The sequence below is a fragment of the Amblyomma mixtum genome, chromosome 7, assembly GCF_055824585.1.
Source record: "Amblyomma mixtum isolate Tamu chromosome 7, ASM5582458v1, whole genome shotgun sequence".
NCBI classification, from domain to species: domain Eukaryota; kingdom Metazoa; phylum Arthropoda; class Arachnida; order Ixodida; family Ixodidae; genus Amblyomma; species Amblyomma mixtum.
In genome coordinates, this window is record NC_143018.1 from 142,916,188 (window position 1) to 142,929,461 (window position 13,274).

General features: G+C 51.0%; 1 pseudogene; it reads left to right on the plus strand.

Moving 5' to 3' along the window:
* Positions 1–1,230: 1,230 nt before the first annotated feature.
* On the plus strand, positions 1,231–2,114 carry LOC149337754 (uncharacterized; annotated as a pseudogene).
* Positions 2,115–13,274: the final 11,160 nt, after the last annotated feature.

A 13,274-nucleotide genomic window follows, 5' to 3' on the forward strand; every position in this document is an offset into this window, starting at 1 on the left:
TCAAAATGTTTTAGTGCTGCCGGGCACAGCAATGTATTGGTGAAGAGGCGGAGAAGAAGTCGCTCATCCGCCTTCTTGAGGCCTTTACATGGGCTAGGGTAAAGGCGATGGCTATCTTGAAAGTAGGTTGCGATATTTTTGAACGTATAAACCGGATTAAAATCGGGTTCCTGATCAGGTGGGGAGGAGAAAACAGCCCGGTGAGAGAGCGCGCGGGCGGCTGCGTCTGCTGCCTCGTTTCCTGCCAACCCCTGATGAGCAGGGGCCCATATGAGGTGACGGTGTGCGGGGTCCGTATCCCGTATGCAATTTTGGTATATTCGATAGGCTAGGAAGGGAGTGCTGCCTTGTTCGACGTTCCGACAGGCCCCTCGCGAGTCGGTAATTATGTATTTTGAATTGGAATGTGAGGCAGCGAGAGCAATCGCGACCTCTTCTGCTTGTGTTGCACTGCGGGCTCTGAAAGTGAGGCCGTTAACTGTGTTGCTGTTGTGAACTACCGCGGCCGTGTACCATCCCCCGTGGTGAGGGCCGGAGGCGTCCACGTAGTATACACCTGTTTTGTTGCCATAATATCGGGCTAGCGCTTCCGCTCGTGCCAGGCGCCGACCATTGACTGGGCACGGCAGCGCTACCAGGATGCGGTTCACCGACAATCCGTTCTTGTTTCTTCTGCAGCTTTTCTTGGCCCTGCTAGATCATGCCGGTGACAGAAGCATGAAGCTGCCTTCAAGAATGACTCACGGATCAGACACTGCCGACGTACGCCCACCAGACCAGCTACACGCGCCCACATGGGATCACCGATGGATTCTACAATCAGCGACCACATGCGCAGACCACTACATGCATCCGGAACAAGTGGCGACACCACCAGACTGGACTATATATTGCCACCCCACGCGCGCGGCGGCCACTGGGCACGGCAGCGCTACCAGGATGCGGTTCACCGACAATCCGTTCTTGTTTCTTCTGCAGCTTTTCTTGGCCCTGCTAGATCATGCCGGTGACAGAAGCATGAAGCTGCCTTCAAGAATGACTCACGGATCAGACACTGCCGACGTACGCCCACCAGACCAGCTACACGCGCCCACATGGGATCACCGATGGATTCTACAATCAGCGACCACATGCGCAGACCACTACATGCATCCGGGACAAGTGGCGACACCACCAGACTGGACTATATATTGCCACCCCACGCGCGCGGCGGCCACTGGGCACGGCAGCGCTACCAGGATGCGGTTCACCGACAATCCGTTCTTGTTTCTTCTGCAGGTGAGAAAACGCTACGGCGTTTGTATTCACTCTAACAACCCATTCTTGTTGGTGCTGCCGTGCCCGCGGCTGTTGTTTGATGTTACTGTAAGCTTGCGCAAACTGCTATTGTTGGGGGTGATATCGAAACCAATCCTGGACCGAACACAGCTCAGATACTTACGCAGCTTCAAGAAATTGCCTCAGACATAAAAGAAATAAAGGAGAAGCGGCTGGCGGACATAGACAATAAACTCGATGCTCTTGCTAGACTAGAGAAACAGGTCACTTCCTGCCAGGAGCAGGTCGCTCAGATGAGCGAAGTCATAGAAAGGTTAGAGGAAAGAATAGACGACTTGGATAACCGAAGCAGAAGATGTAATTTAATTGTCTATGGCCTATCGGAGAGAGAGTAAGAGACAAAGGAAACACTTAGAGAAAGGGTAAATAAAGATATTGTTCAGGATAAACTGGATCTCGACGCAGTGGCCATCGAGCGTATCCACCGTTTGGGGCAGCCTGCTGAAAACAAAACTAGACCTGTTATTATGAAGCTTTTAGACTACAGAGAGAAAGAATCAATACTGAAACGAGGGTTCAAGCTTAAAAATTCCGATCTGTCCATTGGCGAAGATTTCTCGCGGAAAATTAGAGATATTCGGAAAAAGTTGTGGGACAGCGCGAAGCCTAACCGGGACAATGGCGACAAAGTGTCCCTTTCCTTTAATAAATTGTACATTAATGGTCAAGCATTTGTCTGGGACAGTGAAAAGGCAGTGAAAGTGCCGTTTGGGAAAAAAACGACAAAGCAACTACCCCAGAAAGCCAAAACGACAACGTCTCCAGCCCCCCAATGACACGTCAAAGAGCAGAATAAAAAAAATAAAATTATTGAACATAAATGCCAGAAGTGTAGTGAATAAAGTAGAGCAGCTCGAAATTGTCCTCATTGACCAAGATCCAGATATTGTGGCTGTCACAGAAACGTGGCTCTCGAGTGATATTGGTAGTCAAGAAATCTTCCCTCCGAACTACTCAGTGATGCGCAAAGATCGGCTTTCCCGGGGTGGCGGCGTTGCATTATTGATAAAGAACCACTTTTCCTTTATCCCTCTGCCGGACATCCCGGGAGCAGAGGCAGTGTTTTGCAAGATTCTGTGTGATGGCGTCAGCATTGTCGTGGGATGTGTTTATCGGAGCCCCTCTTCTGGACATGATTGCTTGAGTGCTGTGCACGATTATATGCAGGTGCACGTACGGAACTCTAGACTAATCATCATGGGCGATTTTAACCTTCCGGATATTGACTGGGATACCTTGCACCATACTGATCCGGCCTCAGATGCACTCATTGATTTAATGCTGAATTTTAATCTACATCAAACAGTCTCCCGTCCAACTCGCATACTAGGCACAGCAAAAAGCATTCTCGACCTAATACTTGTAAGCGAGAACTTCCCAACACACCAGACTAAGCTTGACATAATCGACGGAATTTCTGATCACAGTATACCAGTCTGCGAGCTACCACTCAATATTCTAATAACAACCCGCTCCTCCCAATCGACTGTAAGTAATTTTAATAGAGCCGACGACGCTAGTATATCAACCCATCTTGCACACGAGTTTCAGATGTTTGCCGAAGCAGCATCTGAAGCCAGCTCAGATGTAAACTCCCTCTGGCTTCAGTTCAAGGAAATCATTTTTTTCTGTATATGCAGATATGTCCCCTCAAAAAACAAGCGCGTTAAAACCAAAAACCCGTGGATCACGCGAGAGGTCATTCATGCAAAACGCAAAGGGAAAAGGCTGCGTCGCTCTATTAAGTCCAAAGGTACTAACCCCGACAGAACACAAAAATTAGCCAGGGCAGTTGAAATCTTCAAGGATAAAATGACGAAATCAAAGGAATACTACTTTAGTGTTACGCTGCCTGACTTCCTTACATGTAGCCCACACAGGTTCTGGAACCACTTCCGCAATAGAAACACAGCAGGACACGAACAGACACCAGAGGAAAACAGTGCGAAGGCTAATTACTTTAATGACTTTTTTCAGTCCGTATTTACCACCGATAATGGCGTTATTCCCCAGATGGCAACAACCCGAACTTCAGATATAAGAGAAATAAACATAACTGATGACGGAATTTTCAATCTTCTCTTGAACATCGACCCGAAGAAAGCCAGCGGGCCAGATAACATACCCAATGCATTTTTGAAAAGATACGCCGAATGGTGCAGCAAATATCTCGGCATAATATTCCGCAAATCACTTGCTGTGTCAAAACTACCGGATGACTGGAAGCTGGCGAAAATCATTCCGATCCATAAAGGAGGAGATATCAGTAGTGCATCAAACTTCAGGCCCATTTCACTGACTAGCACAGCATGTAAAGTTTTCGAACACATAATCTCAAAACATCTAACAGATTTTCTAGAGCATAATAAGTTGATATCACCTGACCAGCATGGTTTCCGCCGAGGGCTGTCGACTATCACTCAGTTAATCGAAGTCGTTCATGACTTGGCCCTCAGCATCGATACCTGCAGTCAAACTGATATATTACTACTAGATTTTTCCAAAGCGTTTGATTGCGTGTGCCATAACAAACTAATCGCAAAGCTGCAATGCATGATCGGGCGGGGGGAAGTTCTGGGTTGGATCAAACAGTTTCTATCTAACCGTTCTCAATTTGTAATCTTTCAAAATATGCCTTCTAAAATAACCGCGGTCACTTCGGGAGTTCCGCAAGGCTCCGTTCTTGGCCCACTTCTCTTCCTTATTTATATAAACGATATAACCGCTCAGATTAAGTGTAACATTAAGCTATTTGCAGACGACTGCATCATCTACAGGAAGATAGAAAGTCCGGAAGACCACATTGCGCTTTCCCAGTCACTTGACGCTGTGGTGGATTGGTGTGACAAATGGCAGATGACCGTTAATTCTAAAAAATCAGTGTGCATGTCAGTAACCAGGAAAAAAATATCCTCATCTTTCCCTTACAGCATTCACGGTACGCCACTCATGAAAGTCTCCCAGCATAAGTATCTTGGTATTACACTAACCGCTGACTTTAGATGGGACGTACACATCGCTAATGTAACATCGGCAGCATTACGAAAACTGTTTTTTTTGAGAAGATGTATCCGACTCGCACCAGCATCTACTAAACTCCTAGCATACAAAACTTTCATAAGACCTATTTTAGAGTACGCCCACACTGTTTGGTCTCCGGAATCAACCACTAACAAAGCAAAACTAGAAAAAAATACAAAGAAAGGCACTACGGTTCATCCATAATAAATATAAGCGTACTGACTCCCCATCGAACCTTGCAGCTATTTCAGGACTCCCGACGCTATCAATGAGAGCAAAGCACGCGCGTTTAAAATTTTTATACCAACTGTTGCATAACGATTATAACATCAATGTGTCAAAATATATTTGCCCGTCCCAGACTCGACCGACACGACACAAACATGCACTCACTCTAACTGATTATTCCTATCGCACAGATGCACTTAAACATTCATTTTTTCCTGTAGCCATCCGAGAATGGAACAAACTGGATGCCTCGATTACTCATGCGCCGACCTTAACAACGTTCGCTACAAGGCTCGAGGCCAGTATTGCCGCAGAGTAACGCTCTCAGTGATGCACATGGGCCTTTGGGTATTGATAATCCGTTTCACTTCCGTTCCTTCTTGTCGTCTTAATCAGTGCATCACCCCTTGCGTAGTCATAGTTTGTCTTCCTGGGTTCGATTGTCCGCTATCATTCAGCATTATTATTGTTTCCATCATATACGTATCTTGTATTGAGCGCCAAGGTTTTTTCTTTCATTTTTGTTTTCGCTTCTACGTGCATGTTGTTCACTGTTAGCCGTGTTTGATCACTTCATATGGTAACCTTGTCTGGAGCTGATTGTACATAGTTTGTCCGCAGGTAGACAAATGAACCACTGTTCTACTAGATTTATCTTTGCATGTGTTCTTGCCGCATTTTGAAATTTCCTTGTGTTGTGTGATGTTGTTCTTGCCTCAGTGTAACTGTTGTGTATGCCCACCTGCTAGGGCCCCGTAAAGGGGCCTGCAGTATTGAAAATAAATAAATAAATAAATAAATAAATAAATAAAATTATGATCTTCATGTGACATGTTTGCTGGAAGAGGCCGCACGTAGAGGGCACGTCTCCACAGTTCCGGGATGCGAAACCTGTCTTCCATTGGAGGGGTGTGTTGTATATGGAGTCGAGCAAGGCGGCGACCCGACTCCGTTAGCGACAAACGCGTGTACTGGTTTGTAAGGTGCGCCTCCCGGAGCTCCCGGAAAGTATTCACCACCCCAAGGGCCATAAGCCGGCTGTTCGAAGTAGTGATGGGGAGGTCAAGGGCACGTTTAACAATTTTGCGAAGGATGACCTCAAGGGCATCCTCCTCTTGTTTCCGTAGGTGGAGATAAGGAGTCGAATAGAGAATTCGACTAGTTACGAAGGCGTTTGCCAGCCGCAAGGCATCCTTACTTCGTAACCCTCCGCATTTGTTGGAAACCCGGCGGACCATGCGGCCCACCTGGTCCCCCACCTTACGGAGTTTGGCCAATGTGTCTGGCCGCCTGTGTTTGTGGATGTAGAGTCCGAGTACCCGTATCTCATCACTTTCGCGTATGGGACCACTCTCGAGAGAAAGAGATATTTTAGTTGTGCACTTCTGTGAGGGGCGGAGGTGCACAAATTCCGATTTTTGAGGGGAACATTGAAGACCGCAGCGGCGGGCGTAGCGGTCTACTATCGTCGCCGCTATTTGCAGGCTGGTTTCAATATCCCCTGTGCTTCCCTGCGTGGCCCACAGAGTGATGTCATCGGCGTACAGGGCGTGCTGCACGCCGGCGACACCACTCAGCTGGGCCGGCAGGTGCATCATGGCCAGATTGAAGAGCAGCGGGGAAAGTACCGCGCCTTGAGGGGTTCCCCGCGTGCCGAGTAGGTAAGGACCATGGTCTCTATCTTGAATTCGAATGTAGGATTGACGATCCATTAAAAATTGGCTTATGTATCGGAATGTGTTGAGGCCACAGTCGGTGTGACTTAGGTTAGTGAGTATGATCTCATGTGTTACATTGTCAAATGCCCCTTTAAGATCCAAGGCGAGTACGACCCGGGCATTATGGGGGCATTCGAGGGGGTCAAGGACTTCGCGATTGAGTTGCAGGAGGACATCCTGTGCGGATCTGTGTGGGCGGAATCCGAACATGGTGCTCGCAAAGACATGTTTGTATTCAAGATATGTAGATAACCGATCCCGCACCATCGTCTCCATTAGTTTGCCCACACATGAGGTGAGAGAGATGGGGCGGAGGTTATCTGTGTCAATTGGTTTGCCAGCTTTAGGAATAAAAGTGACCAAAGCCGTTTTCCATTCGATTGGTAGGGGGGTGTCCCCGCGCCAAATCGCATTGACGTATTCCAGGAGGGACTGGTATGCCAAGTCGGGCAGGTTCGTCAAAAGCTTGACGGTGACCTTATCCCGTCCTGGCGCAGTGCCCCGTTTCATTTTGGCGAGAGCCGCACGCAGATCATGGAGCTGGAAAGGTGCGGCCGCTTGGCCGCCGGCGGCCGTTCGCCGCCGACCAAGCAGTGCTAGATACTTTCTACCGGCGGTCAGCCGCTCATCGGAAGCGGCGAATGCGAGCTGTCAGCGCGGACCAATGAGGGCGCTCTCTTCCCGCATCTAGCTTCCGCCCGCGCGCGGCGACAAACATGGCGGCGCCTTTCGAAGCCGGACCCCTCGCTTTGGACTAAATTCTCGTTGTTGCTGCCTTTTTCACTGCGTTCACTGGCCGTAAATGGAGCACCGGTCTTTCGCTTCGTCTCACCTTGCCTATAATAAAACTTATAAGTGATAAATTTGCCTTATTTTTTTATTTAGCGTGACGATTCTCCCACTTCTAGGCTTAAGAGGAGAGCCGGTTTGTTTACAATAATGGTTCCTGTCCCGAGAACCAGATGGCGCTTCTATAGGCTGAGTCTATTTTTGCGTCTCTGCTAGCAGCAGCTGCCGGTGGCTCGGCGCGCAGGGTGAAACCGAGTGGGGGTGGAGTGGAGAGGGGAGATAGCATACGCTGAACTAAAAAGTGAGAATGCGCCCTCCAATAAGCAATGGCTTTAGAGTAAGCTTACAAATCTTTTTTTGTTTTGTTTTTGTCGGCAGCGGTTTGGCGGCAGCCGCCCGTTTTCCGCCTCTTGTGGTGCGGCACAGCGGCGGTGCGTCCGCGTTCCGCCGCGCCGCTCAAAATCCGCAGCGCAAGTTCGCTCCATGTGGGTCGCCCTTTAGGTGACTTCAACGCGCCGCATACCGAGTGGGGCTACCCCCGCAAAGCATGCGGTCGTAAGGGAGCCAAAGTGTGGGAGACAGCCCAAACACTGGGCCTGACACTACTCCTAGACCCCGACAGGCCTACTCGCATTGGAAACAGTGTCACACAGGACAGCTGCCCCGATCTCACTTTCGCCCGCAACATCCCGGACGCACGCTGGGAAAACCTCGGCATGAACATAGGTAGCGACCGCTATGTTCTCAGCACAACCTTCACGGCTACACACAGCGAAGCCCCCAACCGAACAATCAGGCACACTAACTGGGACGCCTTCCGATACGTGCGCGCCAAACGCACTTCGGCCCCCATAGACGACCTGAACACATGGACAAACTCGCTGCTCGAAGACACCGCCAATGCCACCTCCACGACTACCCAGGACGAGGATGGCCCCTCACCCGACGCCAAACTCATACACATGTGGGAGGCCCAGCGCAGTCTTAGCGCTCGCTGGCTGCGCCAAAAACACAATCGATCCCTCAAGCTCCGTCTCATTCGCCTCGAGCGAGAGATCGAAGCTTACTCTATCAAACTGAGTCAGGAGCAATGGCATCAAACCTGCGACCGTCTTAACGGCCAGTTAGGATGCAAAAACTCGTGGTTCTTGCTCAGACATCTACTGGACCCAACGCACACCAAATCCACATCTCACAAGAACCTCACCCGTGTCATAGACGCTTTTCAGGGCACAAATGAGGAACTCCTCGCTACCCTGAAAGACAAATACATCAATACTTACACTAAAATTCCCATCCCTTCAGGGTACACGGGTGCTCAGAACACCAACATGGACGCCGACATCACGGCAGGAGAAGTCCGCGCCGCCCTCAAACAGATTAAAGCCACCGCAGCCGCTGGCGACGACCACATAACCAACAAGATGATTCGTAACCTCGAAGATCAGTCCGTCGAGGCACTCACGGACCTCTTCAACCAACACTGGCATGAGGGTCGCCTTCCAGACACTTGGAAGCATGCCAAAGTGATTTTCATACCTAAGCCAGGCAAACGACTCGAGCTGGGCAACCTTAGGCCCATCTCGCTCACGTCCTGCCTGGGAAAGGTCATGGAACACGTCATACTCAATAGACTACACACTCACGTAGACCAAGAGGACCTTTTTCCCCCCACTATGATCGGCTTCAGGACCGGCCTCTCCACTCAAGACATTATGTGGCAAATCCAACACGACATCCTCGATCCGAGACCCATCCGAGCTACACGAACTATCCTAAGCCTAGATGTCAGCAAGGCTTAAGACAACGTGTCACATGCTTCCATCCTGGCAAACCTCTCACAAATGAATGTAGGCACTCGCACTTACAACTACATCGCCGACTTTCTTCATAACCGTACAGCAGAACTTCACATTGCAGACCTCCAGAGCGAGAAGATCACACTAGGCACCCGAGGAACACCACAAGGAGCAGTCCTATCTCCGTTCCTTTTCAACACTACAATGAGAGGCCTCCCTCCGCTCCTGGAAGAGATACCTCACATTAAACACTCAATATATGCCGACGACATTACCCTGTGGACCAACTCTGGCTCTGACGGGGAAATCCAAAACTCCTTCCAAACAGCAATCGATAAAGTACACTCCTTTGTACAGGCGAACGGGCTCACATGCTCCTCCACGAAGTCAGAATTACTAGTCATCAGGGACAGACGAGTTCGCTTGCCAGTCCCCGACCCGCAAGAACCTATTGTGCTTGAAGTCGACACACATCCCATACCGGCGGTCCGCACCATCCGCGTTCTGGGTATGTTAATACAGAACAACACGCAAAACTCGGAGGCCATTCAGCGCCTCCGCACCACAGCCAATCAGATCAACGGCCTTATCCGCCGCATCAGCACCCGCCGCAGAGGTATGAAGGAGGATGACCTCTGTCGGCTCACGCAAGCTTTCCTCATTAGCAGGATAGTCTACTCCTACCCCTACTATCACCTCCGCCGGAAGTACGAGGAAGCTGTGAACAGCATTATACGTTCAGCGTACAAAGCGGCACTGGGGCTACCTCAGTACGCCAGCACACAGCACCTCCTCCAACTCGGCATCTACAACACGCTCACAGAACTCATAGAGGCACAAAAGACCGCCCAAATCCACCGCCTCTCCCGCACTAAACACGGGCGGCTCATACTTGACCGTCTCAACATCAACCCCATAGGCGACGTCCACCCCACGACGCCCATTCCGATAGGGGTCTATAGCCGCCTAGTTATAAAACCAATCCCCAAAAACATGATACCTGGCCGCCATGATACGCGCCGTCAGCTGAAAGCCCAAGCACTAGATGCCGCATACCTTGCCGACGAACACGCAATATACGTAGATGCTGCACGGCAAAGTGCAAACACATACGTGGCTTGTGCAACCACGCCACAATCTACTCTCGTCACCGCCGCCACAGTAGTAGCTCACTCTCCGACAGCGGCAGAAGAAACCGCCATCGCGCTGGCCATCGCTGACCCACGTACGCGCACAGTCCTAAGCAACTCCAAAAGAGCGATACAAAATTACTCGGCAGGTTTTATCTGCCACCCCGCTGCACGCATCCTTCGCGGCTGCACTATCGACCATAAGATCAACCTGGTCTGGGTACCCGCCCACGCGGGAAACTCTGGAAACGAAGGGGTCGACCGACTAGCCCGAGGACTAACCAACCGGGCGGCCGGCCCCACGGATCCAGACGCTCTTGCCGAGGCTCCCCAGACCTTTGCCGAAATTGCCAACCTCTACAGAGAGATGAGACGCCAGTTCCCGCCTCCACACCCCGACTTGAATCGAGCGCAAGCCAGCTTGCTCCGCAGGTTGCAGACGCACTCCATCCTTAGCCATTCTAGACTTTCACTCATCACAGACGGGGAATATGACCCCGTCTGCCAAAATTGTTACCAGGGAGAAATCGCCACCCAGGCACACATCCTCTGGGGTTGCGCGGGAAATCCGCCCCCTCGAACCTTACTGCCAGCTACCTCCGAAGAAGGATGGAACCAACTCCTCAAAAGGCCAGACAAGAGCATCCAACTGGCACTCATTTCGTGGGCCCAGGAAGTCGCCCGCACCTGGGGGGCCACACCAAGCCCACCTGCCCTAAATCCCTCCAATCTATGGCAATAAAGTTGTTTCTCTCTCTCTCTCTCTGCCAAGGAGTCCATAGAACGCCATCGCCCAATCGGTTCTACGCCTCGCTCGTCGGTAAATTGGTTTTTGAGGAAAGGAAATGTATCTGTCTCTCATTTGTCGGTGGACACCTAAACCTCGCCGGAAGGGAATGTAGGAGGATGAGAGTGAGTGAAGATACCGTTCGTTGAAGGCTTCCACTTGCGGCGCTTCCCATTTAAATGGCACGTCTGCCTTTGTCAGGTGGGTGAGTGGCTCGGCGATGCGGGAAAAGTTCTTCACAAATCGTCGGTAGTACGCGCACAATCGGAGGAATCTGCGCACAGCTTTCTTATCGGCTGGTGGCGGAAACATTGCGATAGCAGCTGTTTTCTGCGGGTCTGGGCGTACTCCCTCCTTGTTAACAATGTGGCCTAGAAACAGCAGCTCTCCATAGGCAAAGTGGCACTTCTCTGCTTTCAAGGTTAGCGCGGACAATTTGATTGCGTCTAGTACTGTTCGAAGCCTTTTCAGGTGCTCCTCAAAGTTCGAGGCGGAAACAACGACCTCATCTAAATATACCAGACAAATCTGCCACTTCAGGCCTGCCAGCACTGTATCCATTACTCGCTGAAATGTGGCTGGTGCGGAACAGAGACCAAATGGCAACACCTTGAACTCGAAGAGGCCATCTGGAGTGATGAATGCGGTCTTCTCGCGGTCTCTTTCATCGACCTCAATTTGCCAGTAGCCGCTCTTGAGGTCCATCGATGAGAAATACCTGGCGTTGCAGAGCCGGTCCAGTGTGTCGTCGATACGAGGGAGGGGGTAGACGTCCTTTTTGTGATGTTGTTCAAGCGCCGGTAATCAATGCAGAATGGAAGTGCACCGTCTTTCTTTCTCACTAGAACAACAGGTGCCGCCCAGGGGCTCTTTCAAGGCTGGATAACGTCGTCGTGCTGCATTTCTTCCACTTGGTCCCGGATTGCTTGCCGTTCTCGCGGCGACACTCGGTAGGGGCTCTGGCGGAGAGGTCGGGCGTGCTGGTCGGTTATAATGCGATGCTTGGCAATCGGCGTTTGTCGGACCTTCGGCGATGACGAGAAGCACTCGCTGTAGCTTCGAAGGAGATTGCGGATCTGGTCTTGTCTGTTCCGGGGCAGGGCTGGGTTTATGTCGAAAGTGGGCGAGTTCTCTTTGTCACCAGAATCTTCTACGAATGGGTCGGAGAGCGCGAAGAAGTCTCGTACGTCGGATATTTCGTCGAGGAATGCAATCGTCGTTCCTCTGTTAACATGCCGGTATTCTTCGCTGAAGTTAGTCAGCAGTACTTCGGCTTGGCCTTTGCGGAAATGTGCGATGCCTCTTGCGATGCCGATTCCTCGGTCGAGAACCAACTGCATGTTCCCTTCGATAATGGCTTCAGTGTCAATCGCTTCCGTGGCGCCTACGGTGACGATGACGCTTGAGCGAGGTGGGACGCTCACTTGTTCCTCCAGGACACTAGGCGCAACGTGATGTTCCGGAGTTCTCGACGACGGGATGGCCTCGTCCGTGGAAAGTGTTATCATCTTGGATCGCAGGTCGATGATCGCTTGATGCTCATTAAGGAAATCCATGCCCAAGATCACTTCGCGGGAACATTGCCGTAGCACTACGAAGGTCGCGGGATTGGTATGTCCCTTGAGAGTCACTCGCGCTGTGCATCGTCCTGATGGCGTAATGAGGTGGCCTCCTGCGGTGCGAATTTTTGTGCCGTCCCAAGCGGTGGTTACTTTCCTCAGTTGCGCAGAGAATGGTCCGCTCATCACCGAATAATCGGCTCCTGTGTCGACTAGAGCCGTGACTTTCCGGCCGTCGATAACCACTGCTAAGTCGGATGTTCTGGCTCTGGAGTTACACATCGTCCTCGGCGTCGGGTTGCGGCTTCGTCGGGTATCTGAATCGTGGGTGGGGCGTGTGGTCGGAGCTTTTCTTGGTGTCGGCATAGTTTTAAAGGCGGTTTGCGTCGTGGTCGAGGTTGTTGTTTGCGTCGTTGGCATAGTAGGTGCGGAGTCTGCATACGGCGTGGTCGCTGGAGGATCTTCGTCGTTTCCTCGGCAAGCAGCCTGACCTCCACAGGGTGCTTTGTTTAGTTTCCCCCAGCACCTCCACCAGATGTCGCGCAGTGGTGACGGCAGTCCAGCGAACAGGAAAACAACGAGGAAGTCTTCGAAACGGAACTCTTTATTCGGGCTGACTTGCGCCCGCAAAGAACTGAATCACTCGGCGGCGGCGTAGAAAGAGAAGTTTATTTTTTTCTAATGTCAACAAAAAATACAAAGCAAAACTGCTGAACTCAATGCTCTGATTAGTCAAGCACATGCGCAGTGACGCAGCACTGAGCACGTCAGTAAGGCAGTAAGAAAGCCGACACTCGACCGCCGCGCAGGACGATGAAATATGTCGACCATTTGCGCAAGAACTCAGCCTCACTCATTGACAGTGCGTCCACGCATGCTTGCTCAAAGAGGCGCGTGCGGAGGCG